The sequence below is a fragment of the Carassius auratus genome, unplaced genomic scaffold (genome assembly GCF_003368295.1).
Source record: "Carassius auratus strain Wakin unplaced genomic scaffold, ASM336829v1 scaf_tig00026097, whole genome shotgun sequence".
NCBI classification, from domain to species: domain Eukaryota; kingdom Metazoa; phylum Chordata; class Actinopteri; order Cypriniformes; family Cyprinidae; genus Carassius; species Carassius auratus.
The window spans coordinates 20,603-35,304 of record NW_020525487.1 but is presented as its reverse complement, the minus strand read 5'-3'; the positions used below and the strand labels follow the sequence as shown (position 1 = coordinate 35,304).

Here is a 14,702-nt window from a genome sequence, read left to right as displayed (position 1 = left end):
TTATCACTTCTCGTTTAGATTACTGTAATTCACTGTACTCAGGTCTTCCTCAGTCATCGCTTTCACACCTCCAGTTGGTACAAAATGCAGCTGCAAGGCTGCTGACTGGGGCAAAGAAATATGACCATGTCACTCCAATTTTAGCTTCTCTTCACTGGCTTCCAGTCCATTTTAGGGTTCAGTTTAAGATTATGTTGTTTGTTTTTAAAGCTCTTAACAATCAAGCTCCATGTTATCTTAAAGATCTTATCATCCCTTTGTCATCTACCAGACTTTTAAGATCTGCTGACAGGGCTCTTTTATCTGTCCCTCGTTCCCGTATGAAAACTAAGGGTGACAGAGCCTTTTCAGTCACTGTCCCCCTTCTGTGGAACCAATCGCCTCTAGACTGCCGCCTTGCACCTTCCATTACCATTTTTAAATCGAGGTTGAAAACATATCTTTTCTCCTTAGCATTTTAATTTCACTTCATTGCTGTTTTATTGTATTATATGTCTTGTTTTTTTTCTGTTTCCTCTTACTTTTAATTTGATTTTACATTGTTCAGCACTTTGGATAGCTTTTCTATGTTTACTGTGCTATATAAATAAAATGCACTTACTTGCTTACTATACAAGCTCTCATTCTAATCCTGAAAGTCTTAAATGCTTGTGTCTTATAACATCACCTGTGTACCTAATTACTGATCGTCTGATGTGTACATAATCGCTGAACAAAAAGTGCAGAATTGCTGAACAAAAAGAGATTTCAATAAGTGCCACCTGCTGGCGATAGCTGTAAATGTAAGCACAATAATTGTTTTTAAATAGTTGATTACTAAGATGATTGTTTTCTAAAGACAGATATTGATTTCAATGGTTTGTATCTTAAACCTGAATTGATTGCTTACCTCCATTGTCACTATTTCCCACACACAAATGTTAATGCTTGATGCTAACTTAAGTCTTATACTATCACCAAAACATTTGAAACAGATACACTTTAACTTACCGTATTTATGTCCTGAGATATTGAATATCAAATAATATATATATATATATATATATATTTTTTTTTTTTTTTTTTTTTTTTTTTTACTGAAAGTCAGAGTTGAGCAGTAAGTAGTTACTAGTAATTTAGTTATTTTAATAATATTACTTTTGCATTAACTAGTAGTGTAACTAATTACTAATTATATTTCAGTAATAATTTTACAGTTACCCTCCATAAAACAGATTTGTTGCTTTACTTCTAACCCTTTAAGAGTGACCTCTATTAAAGCTAGAATGTCCACTAATGTGTTTATTTACAAAAAGGCATGAGTGGTAAAAAATAAGCTTTTCATAAAACTGAAACTTAAATATATTATTTCTATAGGCTATACAAAAAAAAGAAAAGAAAAAAAGACTAAATAATATAAATAATAAGGCTGAATAAGCTGATTTATAGCATGTTAAATGGTGGTTGCCTGTCTATGAATGCTACACCCCTGTAAGCTCACAGAAGTGGTTTGACCCAAGTCTTAGGCAGCCAATGACAATGACCCGTTCAAACTGATTTTTAATGCGTACTTCACGTGTATTTCACGTGTATTTAAGGTGTATTTAACAAGTGAAATACACGTTAAATACGCGCTGATTTTTCACGTGTAAACGTATTTAACGTGTTGTTGACGCGTTAAAATTCACGTGTATTTGACCCTCTTGGCCTTCCATACTATGATGGTGACATTGCATGTTCATTGGTCACAGGAAGAAACCTTTTGAACAGTACTGCTATTTTAACATCTATAGCTATTTGCACTTAGTGTAAATAGCCGCTGCCTTTTTTGATTACTGCAAGACTAATGCCGGCAATGTTGCCAGATATAGCTATTAAAATAGCAAAAAACTATAAATAAACAAAATAAACCGAAATTATTTAAAATATTTTGGAAATTAGATAAGATAAAGTTATCGCTGACCCTAAACCGCAACTTCCTACTTTATTAACTTTCTTAAGTGTCAAATTAAGTGAAAAAAAGAGTAAAATAACGCTTATAGCTGGATCTGGCAACATGGCTGCGTCTCGCGCTCTCGCTCACAACTCTGAAGACTCGTTCACTTCGGAAGCGTCTCGCAGCGATCATTTTCATTCCACGGATGCTTAACATTCTGAATTATACATGCAGACATTCATATGAGGAGTTTAGTGTCAAATTAGTCAATCAGAGAACAAATTTTATTTTCAAACATGAAACATTTACATCATAACTGGCCTGTTCACAGTCCATGATAAACTCATTAATTTGAAAAATTCTTATATTTTTTTCTACACAGTTGTGCATCTGTGATTTTGCACACGTGAATTATTTTTTGTGATTTTTTTTTTGTGCACATGTATCAGGTTTAATGCGTTTGAATTGGGTTGTGCATGTCTTTTGCGTGAATTATTATTAGATATTGCTATGAAAAACAAATAAACTAATCCATCTAACAAGAAATAAACCGCAATGAGTCCATATCTTGAGTTATTGAAATAATATCAATATATCGCTCACTCTAACCTTCAACCTCCCACTTTATTCCCTTAGGGAAGTCATGGCCTAATGGTTAGAGAGTCGGTTAGAGAGACTCTCAATCGAAAGGTTGTGAGTTTTAGTCTCGGGCCGGCAGGAATTGTGGGTGGGGGGAGTGCATGTACAGTTCTCTCTCCACCTTCAATACCACGACTTAGGTGCCCTTGAGCAAGGAACCCAACTGCTCCCTGGGCGCCGCAGCATAAATGATGCCCACTGCTCCGGGTGTGTGTGTGTGTGTGTGTGTGTGTGTGTGTGTTTGTTCACTGCTCTGAGTGTGTGCACTTCAGATGGGTTAAATGCAGAGCACAAATTCTGAGTAGGCTATAGGTCACACTTTCACTTTTAATAAATTGTCACATAAGTGGAAAAAACAAATCAAATCCATAGATGCTTATAATAAATGTACCTTAAGAACTGTGTTATATATATATATATATATATATATATATATATATATATATATATGTATATATATATATATTTATATATATATATATATATATATATATATATATATATAAATGTAAAACAAAAGTTCTAAGCGGCCATGCATTATAATTTTTTCCTTTTTGTTTTCTTGTTATAACGACTTAATTTTTTTTGTTATCTCGACATAACGAAAGTCGTTTTCTCGTTATAAGACTTAATTTTCCCTAAGAAGTTACAAAACTGCACCAGCAGGTGGCACTATAGACCTGAGTATAACTGAAGGGGTGTTGTACACTGTCCACTTTACTGTACGCGGACCTTCCTTGTGATCGCTATAATTTGTGCAGTCTTGTTCATTACTGACATTTGATTAATTCATAAATGTTAAATGCTTGAATCAATATGATTATTTTGTGTATTAAGTTCTTGCTAGATGCATGAGTTTCACTAACGCATTCTGTGTCATAAAATAACTGCTTATCAAAACCTAGGTTAATGTCACTGTATTCTGTTTGCACCTATATCTTTATTTGTGCTTCTTTTAGGCACATGATAAGGTAGTTAATAAGCGGAGATGTTCTGTTTATCTACATTAGGATGGGATTTAACAATGTAGGCTATTTGTGGTGTGCTTTTTTTCCTTATTATTAATCTTTATTAACAATATTGCTGAGAAATGTGATGTATATGTAAAGTGCATAGGCTAATTTAATTAAGCGAAGCAAAATTTGCTGAAAAATATATGCTACAGTAAGAGCGCCTGTATGGCTGTCCATCAAATGCCTGTCAAAGTTGAGTTCATTACATATGTCGTTATAACGAGAAAACAAACTTTTGTTATGTCGAGATAACGAGAAAATTAAGTCATTATAACGAGAAAACGACTTTCGCTATGTCGAGATAACGAGAAAATTAAGTCGTTATAACGACACTGTAAAAAATTGTCCTGTAAATTAACGGTAGTATACTGGCAGCAGGGTTTCCAGCAGTGTACCGTAATTTTACAGTTTTATTACCGTTTTCTGAATTACGGCTTTTTTGTAAATTAACGGTAATATACTGGCAGCAGGGTTTCCAGCAGTGTACTGTAATTTTACAGTTTCCAGAATTACAGCTTTTCTGTAAATTAACGGTAATATACTGGCAGCAGGGTTTCCAGCTGTGTACCGTTATTTTACAGTTTTCTGAATTACAGCTTTTTTTGTAAATTAACAGTAATATACTGGCAGCAGGGTTTCCAGCTGTGTACTGTAATTTTTCAGGATCATTACTGTATTCTAGTTTTTTTTTTTTTTTTTCTAAACCGTAGAACTGGCAATTTTGCCAATCATTAACTTTATTAAAAATATCTGGATTTTAACAAATTCACAAACTGGCATTTCATTTATACTAAAAAGTGGCAAGCAAATAGACACAAAAGAGAAGACCAAGGGGGTATTTCTTATAGAACACTATTTATTTAAGTGCCCAACCAATAATTCAAATGCTTTCTCAAAAAAAAAAAAAAAGCAATCAAAATGGAAGAATCAGTCTTAGTATGTGTTAGAGAAAGATGAGATGAAGAGAGAAGAAAATTAACCAATTTACAAAACAGCCAAAGTGCAAAATGAACCCTGCAGAAGTCTGTGGACATATTTAAACTAATTTAAGTTATCATATAAAACACAAAACAAGCAGCCATTTTAGGTCTAGCTTTGTGCTATGAGTATGACAATGCATGGGCATGGGCTTGGAGTGTACGTTCCCCTAAAAACAGCCTTTAAGAAATGGCAAACAACTTCTGAACAAGAATCTTATTTTGGTGTAATAAGTCAAAACCTGGCAAGGATTTGTAGAACAGTCCAAGAACGTTTCAGAAGCATAAAACTGTCACCAACTCTGATGCAAGTGTAGCCAGGGAGGGGTGTAGTCTGAAACATAAACATTGAGAAAAATCCTTTTTAAGTTAAAATAACATCAGCAGAATTTTAATAGAACGTAACAAAAAACATGTATACTGTATAATAATATAAAACATTTCAGAAACTTAGGACCCTACGATTTCCACGATGTGAAAAACATGGAGGCAATCACGGAATCCAATCATGAAAACGGAATTAGGCAAATAATGTGGATTGTCAAAGAATTTGTCACATTTGTGATGAATACAATAAAATACAACAATAAAATAGTGTTGTACACTAACTGAAATCGCGATGTGGATTTGTGTATTAATAAAAGTTGCAATATTTTGTTAGAAGTTGTACTTATAATTTTTGTAAAGTTATCCAAAGGATTAATTAGCTAATCAAAAAAAGGAACACTAGATTAAAGGGGGGGTGAAATGCTATTTCATGCATACTTAGTTTTTTACACTGTTAAAGAGTTGGATTCCCATGCTAAACATGGACAAAGTTTCAAAAATTAAGTTGTACGTTCCGGTTTGTCACAAGTTTCGGAAAGTTTTTTTTCCGAGTATGGCTCTCTGTGTGACGTTAGATGGAGCGGAATTTCCTTATATGGGTCCTAAGGGCACTTCTGCCGGAAGAGCGCGCTCCCGTATAGCAGAGCACTGAGAGCACAACAGGCATTCACTGATCAGAGCGAGAGCGTCGCGAAATGTCACAAAATAAGTGTGTTTTTGGTTGCCAGGGCAAGACAACCCTGCACAGATTACCCAAAAAAAACAGCATTGATTAAGTGACCAGTGGATGGAGTTTATTTTTACAGAGCATCAACGGAGTTGTGCAAGTGTTTTTGTTTGTTCCCTGCATTTCGAAGATGCTTGTTTTACAAACAAGGCCCAGTTTGACGCCGGATTTGCACATCGTTTATTTCTTAAGGATGATGCAATCCCAACGAAAAAGGGCCACGATCGTGTGTTGGAACCGCAGGCGGTGAGTAAAACTGCTTCAAATATCTCTGCCTCCTTGTTAGTGCGTCCCCTCCCACGCCGGAGACCCGGGTTCGAGCCCCGCTCGGAGCGAGTCGTTGCTGCTGCTGCTTTCGTTCAGTTTCAGCCTCTGGATCTGATTCTGGATCATAAATATGCGCTGAATCTGACTGTTAGCCATGGTTTGTTTTGGATGATGTTTTTTTTTCCTCACGCTAATGTCACAACTTCCAAACGCTCTCAATGCAAAAGCCTACTGGCGCTCGTGATTCTTTAGCTCCGCCCACACGTCACATTAGTTTACAGAAAAGATAATCAACAGTTGCAGCTCTATCCCACATACACAGAAAAAAAAAAAAAAAAAAAATCAAGCGTCTTCACATCAATCCTTCAAAATAAAGGTTCGGTCTAATGTGATGTGATTGTGACGGAAATATATATCTTTTGTACAGTAGAATATGTCATTTTCAAAGTAATATAATAATACAAATAAGAATTATAGTAATAAAAATAATAATAATCATTAAAAATGATGTTTAAGGAATAATTACACAATTGTTATTCCATGTTTAATTGTAACAGGAATAAAAATGGAATTTGAGAATAAAACGTATTTCCTAAATAAAAATTACTGATAAATTGTTTAACTGAATCAGTTTCAGGATTTCAGTTAATTGGACATGCTATTTGATTTCTAAAATGTATTTTAACCATTAAGATGTAATTTGAAAAAGTTAAAACAAAACAAAAAAAATTATAAAACATATTTACTTAATTTCTTCATGAGTGTTAAGTTAAATATTAAGTAGATTTTACCTGAGAATGACAGGTGAGTTGCACTTTATATTAGAGCAGTCAAATTTACTTAAGATATATTTGTGCAAATTCTTTACTTTTCGCAAAGTAAATCTTATTTAATTTTTTTCAGAGTTGAGCGCTTGCATACAATTTTTTATAATTCATAGAAATGGAAAATGCTTCTTTTCTCTTTTTTTTCTCATTGTTTCCACACTATTAGTATGACCAGTACTTAATTTGTAAATTGCTAGGTCCCGGAATAAAGTGGGGTGACCGGTTAGAGGACAGAGAGGTAACGGTTCATTTGAGCAACATTAGTGGACCAACTAAACTGATTAATAGTGTGAATGTACTCAAAAAAAAAAAAAAAAAAAAATCATGGTTTTAATAAAATCATTATATAATTTCCACCTCGAAATTTTTTTGTGTGTTTGGATAGTTTTTGTGTAACCTGGGACTGAACAGTCGCAACAACATAGGGGTTGTAATGAGTGCGGACTGTATCCTCTTCAGGGTAGTTCTCAGTGCCACTGACGACTTTTTTTTGGGTCAAATATAGGTTTGTGGATAATTTATTTATAAAACCGTTTCTTTGCTGTAAATTATTTTATTTTATGCAATGCAAACTACAGGGACACAACGTTAGTAACTAGGGCTGTAGTACTCGAGTCCGGTCTTGGACTCGAGTCCGGACTCGAGACATTTTTCTGTCGTCTCGGACTTGTCTCGGACTCGTTGCATTTGCACTCGGACTTGTCTCGGACTTAGCCATTGGACTCGCCAAGTCTTCTAGTTGGTCTCGACCGAGTCCAGCAAAAAAAAAAAAAAAAGAAACATTTTTATCCTTCAAAACAAAACCACATTTGCATGATGTCGCGACTGAAAACGTGTGGAAAACACTAGGCGCGCCGCTCTCCTTATTTCCAAAGCACTGTAATCTGTGCTTGCGCTCCAGTGGCGTCTGCTGTTGCTGGGCAACCATGACCCGCTCTCCATGAAGATGCATAAGTTTCAGCAAAGAATAAATGGATTTCCAGCTCTGATAATAAATTCATTTAAAAAATGGCTATCCTTGTACAGCTATGATCATCTGTTTCTCCATCTTAGCTTTCAGTATTGTTCCGGGAAAGGATGTGCATGACCAGCGGTGCACTTGCTGCGACCTGAAAAGTTTAGATGTTTCTAATTTAATTTTCTATGTTAGATTGTGTTTTATTTACGTCTACACCTAGATCGCCTCAAACGTCCCCTTTACAATAATGAAATACTAATTATTGTTGTACAGTATAGGGGTTGCAAGACTACTGATTTCTACTAGTCGATTTTGCTTGAGTTACTCGACTCATGGTTCATGCTATTGCAAATGAAAACACTAAATCTTTTTTTTTTATTGATAAACGCTTATTAATGTACAGCCTTATGCAACAGTTACATATATAAATTTTAAAAACTTTATAATTATGACATTACATATTTAAATTGTCATGTAACAGCCAGTATTTGTATCTGTAACAATCACAAATTTTTTCCTATCTGCATTCGGATACAACATCGTACAGTTACTTGATAAGACCGTCATGACTTTTTATATTTTTTTCGTAGTTATCACTGAACAAGTATGTCGTGTTAAACTAAAATAATTATTAATTTCTAAAATAATATTTATCATGCAAGCAGAGAGATGTCATGACAAATGTTTAGTGATCATTTGAACACGACTGAATCCATTCAATGCGCACACTTTCAGTACGCAGAACACTTTAAGTGAGTCTATAATGTTTAGTGAACTTCACTAAACAAATGTGTGTGTGCCGCGCAAACCAGCAAAAGGTAAAGATGCAAACATGTAGGACAAGTAGACAATGTATCCGTATCTAAGCTGATTATTAGCCTACTCTTGAGAACTGGTTTGGTTTTTGAGAGACTGAGACGCGCAACGCTGCTGTTTGATTGGTGAGTGCGCTGTGCTTATTCCATTCATTCGTATCATATCGTAGCCTAAGCTTTAAATCATTGCCTTTTAAATATATACAAATACTATAACGTGTATGATGTATTATTATAGGTAAAATTACTCTTGCAACGCTCTGATTTCTGAGAGATGCGCAGAGAGGCGACAACAATGCGGTGTTTGATTTGCGCTCTTTTCACTCATAAAGTTTACATTCATTTACTTCTGGCGCTGATCCCCTGGCTCACCTGTTATCTAGCAAACACCAGACTTTGTCAGCTTCAGCCGAGTATTCAGGCAGAATTATTCCTTGTGCGTTATTCGTTTTTTAAGCCATTATCCTTGCCATTCCGAATAAGGTATTCGGCTTCAGGCACAACCCTAATTATTACATTACATATTTTATTTTTACATGCAACATAGATAAGTTCATATAGTAACAGCTCCACGCAATATTATAATTCTAAAATTCACGTCGTACTTGCAAACACTTTGTGTGAATTATGGTTAATGCATGCTGGAGTAGTTGATTGTTTCCAACAGCGCAGAGTAGTCTATGCAAGCACTAAGTACAGTATGACAAAAATGTCGCTGTATTTATGTGCGCATGCCCAGTAGAGCCAAACGTATCCCTTCCTTGCTGCGCGCATTTGTCATATCCCGAGCTTTGGTTGCGTCTGTGCACTGTGCCAAGGCAAGGCATCAGTCATTTTAATTTTTGACCACAGACATAATGTCAGCAAAAGCAGCATTATTAAGTAAATAAAATGAAAATAAAGTACATAAAATTAATTTGACCTTACAACTCCAAACTATGTTTTAGAGGGCCAGTGTCCTTTATAGTTTAGCTCCCAGGGTCGGACAGGGGGTAAAACCAGTACTGATTACCAGGGCCCCAAAGGAAGAGAGGGCCCTTGAAAAGTAGGAATCTGAAATATGTTTTATTTTACCTGGATATTTTCATGGGTGGGGGGCATGGGGGCCCATCAGGACTGCCTATGCATAGGGCCCAGTATCTTGTGTAACGCCCCTGTTAGCTTTAACCCTAATTATACACACTTGAACCTAATCAAGCTCTTACTAGACACACTAGACTCTTCCAGGTGTTTTAAGGCCAGTTGGAGATAAACTTTTCAGGACATTGGCCCTCCAGGATGTAGTTTGGAGACCCCTGTCCTACAGAGTTGTTACTTTGCACATGCTTTTTGATCATTACAAATAATAATGTACATTTATTTTCTTAGAATAGGAGATATGCTGTCTCTCGCATCACAAACATTATCAGTAGTTAAGTATATGGTCTTGAAGAGGACCCTTTTTTCTCTCATTTGGACTCGGACTTGACTTGGACTCGAAACTTTTGGACTTGGACTTGACTTGGACTCGAACCTCTTTGGACTCGGTCTTGACTCGGTCTCGACTAGTCCTGGACTTGGACTTGACTTGGACTCGACAAAGCTGGACTTGACTACAGCTCTATTAGTAACCAAAATGAGTCACATCAGTCTTTTTCAACTGACTACTTTTAAATGTTGATTTTTTTTTTGTTAAACAAGTTTAAATGTGAGAAATATTATATGTGTGTAAACTGTGAAATAAGTTGTATTAAGAACTGTATTTAATGAAAATGTATGTGTAACTTCACTTGCCTAGATGAAGTCCCATTTGAAGTCCATTCGATTTTTTTGTAGAGTGGCAACCTTTGGATTGACTGTAGTGCACTTCTTATTCACCACCTTCCCCGTCTTCCTGGAGACTACCTTGCCTCTGCAGGTCTTTGAGCCTCTTTCTGGGTTTATTCCATAGAATCATCTATGGAAAGTTGCATTACACATTACCGAAGTGTATAATAACCATTTTTCAAAATTCTGATTAATTAATTTGGTTTAGAATTTAGATTAATTTTGTAAAACTTTATAATAAGTATAAAGTAATAAAGCACTTATAAATCATTTGCAAACAATCTATATACTGTATATATTCTGACTCGTTTGGATTTAATGTGGATCTACATGCCTTTCTCCTATTTTCTCCGTGTCTGGAATGCGAATAAAACCACATTTGACAGTGTTTCAGATGATGAACTGAAAAAACTGAAACGGAAGAACACAAGTAGAACACAGGAGAAAGGTTGAGGTAACTAGTTTGCAAATAATGTATTACTTTACTACTGTATACTTATTATAAAGTGTTACCACAGATTCTAAGAGAGTGATAAAAACATTCGCAAAAAGGAAAACACTTACCTTTGAAAAAATTCTAATGTGCAACAAGCCGCCTCTTGATACTGCAGGTTGAAGATGTAGTACACAGCAAACACTGTTGCAACTGCAGTCAAAAATGTTGACTGGACACACACAAAAAAAAAAGAAAAAAAAGAAGCAATTTTAACAATTGTGCACAACAGCAATGTTAACAATTTTATATCTCAGCCATCAGTAAATGTTTCTTCTTCATCATGTGCAATGACACACTAACCCAGCAAAATCAGATGAGGATTGGCAGGTAGATTGAGTGTCTTCTCAACCTCAGATGCAGATGCTGCAACCTGTAGAGAACACACAATACACAAATAATAATATTACATAATATAATGTGGTGAAGTGGAAAGAAGAAAATTAAATACTTACATCTGCATGTGAAACCAGTCCATCTTCATGTTCCTGGAAGTGGGACATTAACGTTAGAATCTTGACAAGCAGGTGTACCATATCTTTGTTCTCATCCTGGGACATCCTCCAACTTTTCATTAAAAACACTTAAAAATATTCTGTCTACTGCTCTCTCCTCTTCCTCTCTCTCTAACTCTCTCTCTCTCACACACACACACACACACACACACTCTCTCCCTCTCTCTCACACACACACACACTCTCTCTCTCTCTCACACACACACACACTCTCTCTCTCTCTCTCTCTCTCTCTCTCTCTCACACACACACACACACACACAGACTCTCTCTCTCACACACAGTCTCACACACACACAAAACTGTATTTGAGGCTGAGGAACAAGTTAGAATGTAAGTGAATGAAGTAACAACGTTTCCTCTGTGATATAGAGATTTGTGCCAATAAATCCAGTGCAAAATTAAAATTAAAATGTGCTCACATACAAAGCCCACTTTATTAACGATAAGTTAGAATATATTTAGATTACACTCTAACTAGTTTTAGATACGACTTATATTGAAAGACTAATGTGTCACTCCGAAAAAAACAAACGTTTCTCACCATAACGTTAACGCTAACGCTAACGTTACTCTTTCCATCTATCCAGTCAAGTGCTCATGCAAAAGGCGATGAGTTTATGCTTCCTAAGTAAAATTAAGTGTACAGGCCTATTTTCGATTTCCCAATATATAAGGATAATATATAAGTTACCAACTTTATATGCACCTAACTTAGCAACATTAATGCAAATAAAACAAATCCTCCATTTTAAACTACACTGGGTTGGCGCCAATGCAAAATGTAAATATAATTGTGCAAATAAGTGTTTCAGAAAATCAGGAAAACACACTTACTTCATATCCTCGTTATCTGCAATCTGTAATCGAGATTATATTTGAGATAATATCCGTTTTATTCACTGAGACTGATGATGCTTTTCTCTGGTATCAGACGCTAACCGTTGCTCCCCTCCCCCGCCGATCACGTGCTCATCTTCTACCGTTGCCCAATATGTTCAATTCATATCCAATGAAATAATAACCGAACGCAAGTATTGTATATTTAACTATTTACAAGTTTAACATTTACAGGATTTTACACCAGGAAAGAAAAAAAAACGATGCAAATCCTTCACAAACACACACATACACACTTAACTTTCAGGAGAAATGTGTAAAAATTGCATACATGCTAGTTCACCGTCTTGGCAAGATTTGTCAAAGGTAAATTAAAATATTGTGCCCACATTAAAAAAAAGTGCAGGTTAAGATAAAAATGTATCCAGGCTTTGATCTGCTTACCTGTAAATGAGCCTCAACTTGAGATGAAATCCATAAAACTTTGACTGAAACCATGCTCCTCCATGCGTCAGCTAGCATTTGGTTCCCCCTCTCCCACCGATCACGTGTGCATTTACGGTAAGACACCGTAATTTTAGAAAACAGTTCAGTACTGTATATTTACGCTGTTAATATGCTGTAAATTTACAGAAATTTTTTACAGTGGAGAAAACGACTTTTGTCATGTCGAGATAACGAGAAAATTAAATCGTTACAATGAGAAAACAACGGTTAGATCTTCAGTAAATGTGTCTGAATAGGTATCATAGTTTGATCCATGTATGAAAAAAAAAAAAAAACGTAGGGTTTTCATGTTATTAGATTTTTTACAAAAATGTAATTTGTACTGAGGTGGCCTTATTCATTTCAGCAAAATCAGGTATCAGAGAAAAATGTGTATATAAAAACAAATGTATAACCTCAAATTCTCATATTGGCCTACACTTATTTACTCAGAGCATTTTTTTTTATTTTGAATGTACACCCCTGCTCATAAACGTAAAGCTGTCATTTAAAAGAGTCAAAATTTCAAAAAAGGTAATAGGAGTATAAAAATTGTATTGTACTGTATAGTCATTATACAATTTTAAATAATCAAATATAAATATCTTTACATACTGTTTATCATTGATATGCACCTTATTAAACAGGCTACAGCACATTTTAATGTTTACAGTATAGAGCCGTTTGTGTTCAGCAGGAATACACAGTGCTAATAAATTACCTCTCATCAACATTTAATTATTTAATTTGGTTAAGAAATTATTTAGGCTATTAATTTCAATTTTGCAGTTTGATTATAGTTTTATTCTCTGCATGTGGCAACTAACTCACTTCTCAAAGTGGTTCATTTACTGGAGAATGGACATGAATAAATCTCTTTGGAGAACTGTGACAGAGAATCTGTTGATATTTCTCTAAGACAGTGTTTATAAATTCCACAGATTTCTCTGGATCAATACTAGACCCTGTACTGGACACTGAAGTTTACAAGATTGTCTCTTCAACTACAGGGCAGACAAGGTAAGACTTTAGTTACGTTACTTTCTTTAACTTTAAGTTCAAATGAAATGCTTGGTAAAATGTTTTGATTGCACAAAAAAGATGTAGAATTATTTTTAAAATATACGAAATATATAAATAAACAAAGCTGGGTTCTTTCAGTCCAATTTTGGGTTAAATATTTGGAGTTGAGTTGGTCCATATTTCACCCAAAGTTGTTATGTTTCACTTTTTATGATTAGAATATCCACTGAAAAAGTGCAGCTACACACCGTGTATAGATATTTCACTAAGATGTTATAGAATTTCTCCATCTATTCAATTTCTAGAATAATTTCCCCTTAATGAATTTTAAGAGTTTTTTTTATTTTGTCTCAGTATCTATAATAAAAGTACATTATAAAATCTCTGTTTGTGTTTGTTGTGTGCAGAGGCAGCACAGAACTGACGTTTATCAAAGCAGCAGATGTTCACAACTTGTTGATGTGAGTTCATCTTTCTGTTTCTTCTGAATCAACTCAAGTCCTATGTTAAACAGAATTTTTGACAAAGTTTTTTTTTGTTTTCCAGAAGTGAACACCTTATTTTAGCCAGGAAGAAGAGAAGACTTCTTCAAAGGTTAATGCATTTGAAAAAGTGATAACAACAGACTGCATCAAGGCTGATTTCTTCTTTTACTTTGATCCCAAGTCATTCTGTTGCATTAAGATGGGCTGTTTAGGAGGTTTGAGATTCAGAGGTGTTCGGAAATCAAAGAGAACCGGCAATAATCAGGAAACCCAGTCCTCCAATACGCTTACAGAAGATACCTACATACAGATCCCACTTTCAGTCGTGTCTAGAAATGAATCAACCTCAATTGAAAATCTATCCATTTCTAATGAATCAACCCGTAACTCTGTTGAATCTGAAAATTACAACTATATATTAATTGAAGGATTTCCTTCAAGTAAAGAAATAAGGGAAAAAAAATCTTATGTAATGTCATACAACAATAACACCAAGAATGCTGACTGGGTGTATGAGATATTGAACGAGAGTACTTTAGAAAACAACTGTAAAGAGCACATGGGCTTTGGAAAGAACGAATTAGAGATA

General features: G+C 35.0%; 1 long non-coding RNA gene across 1 annotated transcript; it reads left to right on the top strand.

The window, feature by feature from the left end:
• The first annotated feature begins 13,449 nt into the window (after positions 1–13,449).
• Positions 13,450–14,312, top strand: LOC113078611 (uncharacterized). The gene is made up of 3 exons (XR_003281577.1): positions 13,450–13,625; positions 14,036–14,089; positions 14,175–14,312. It is a non-coding gene; the product is annotated as an uncharacterized LOC113078611 (long non-coding RNA).
• Positions 14,313–14,702: the final 390 nt, after the last annotated feature.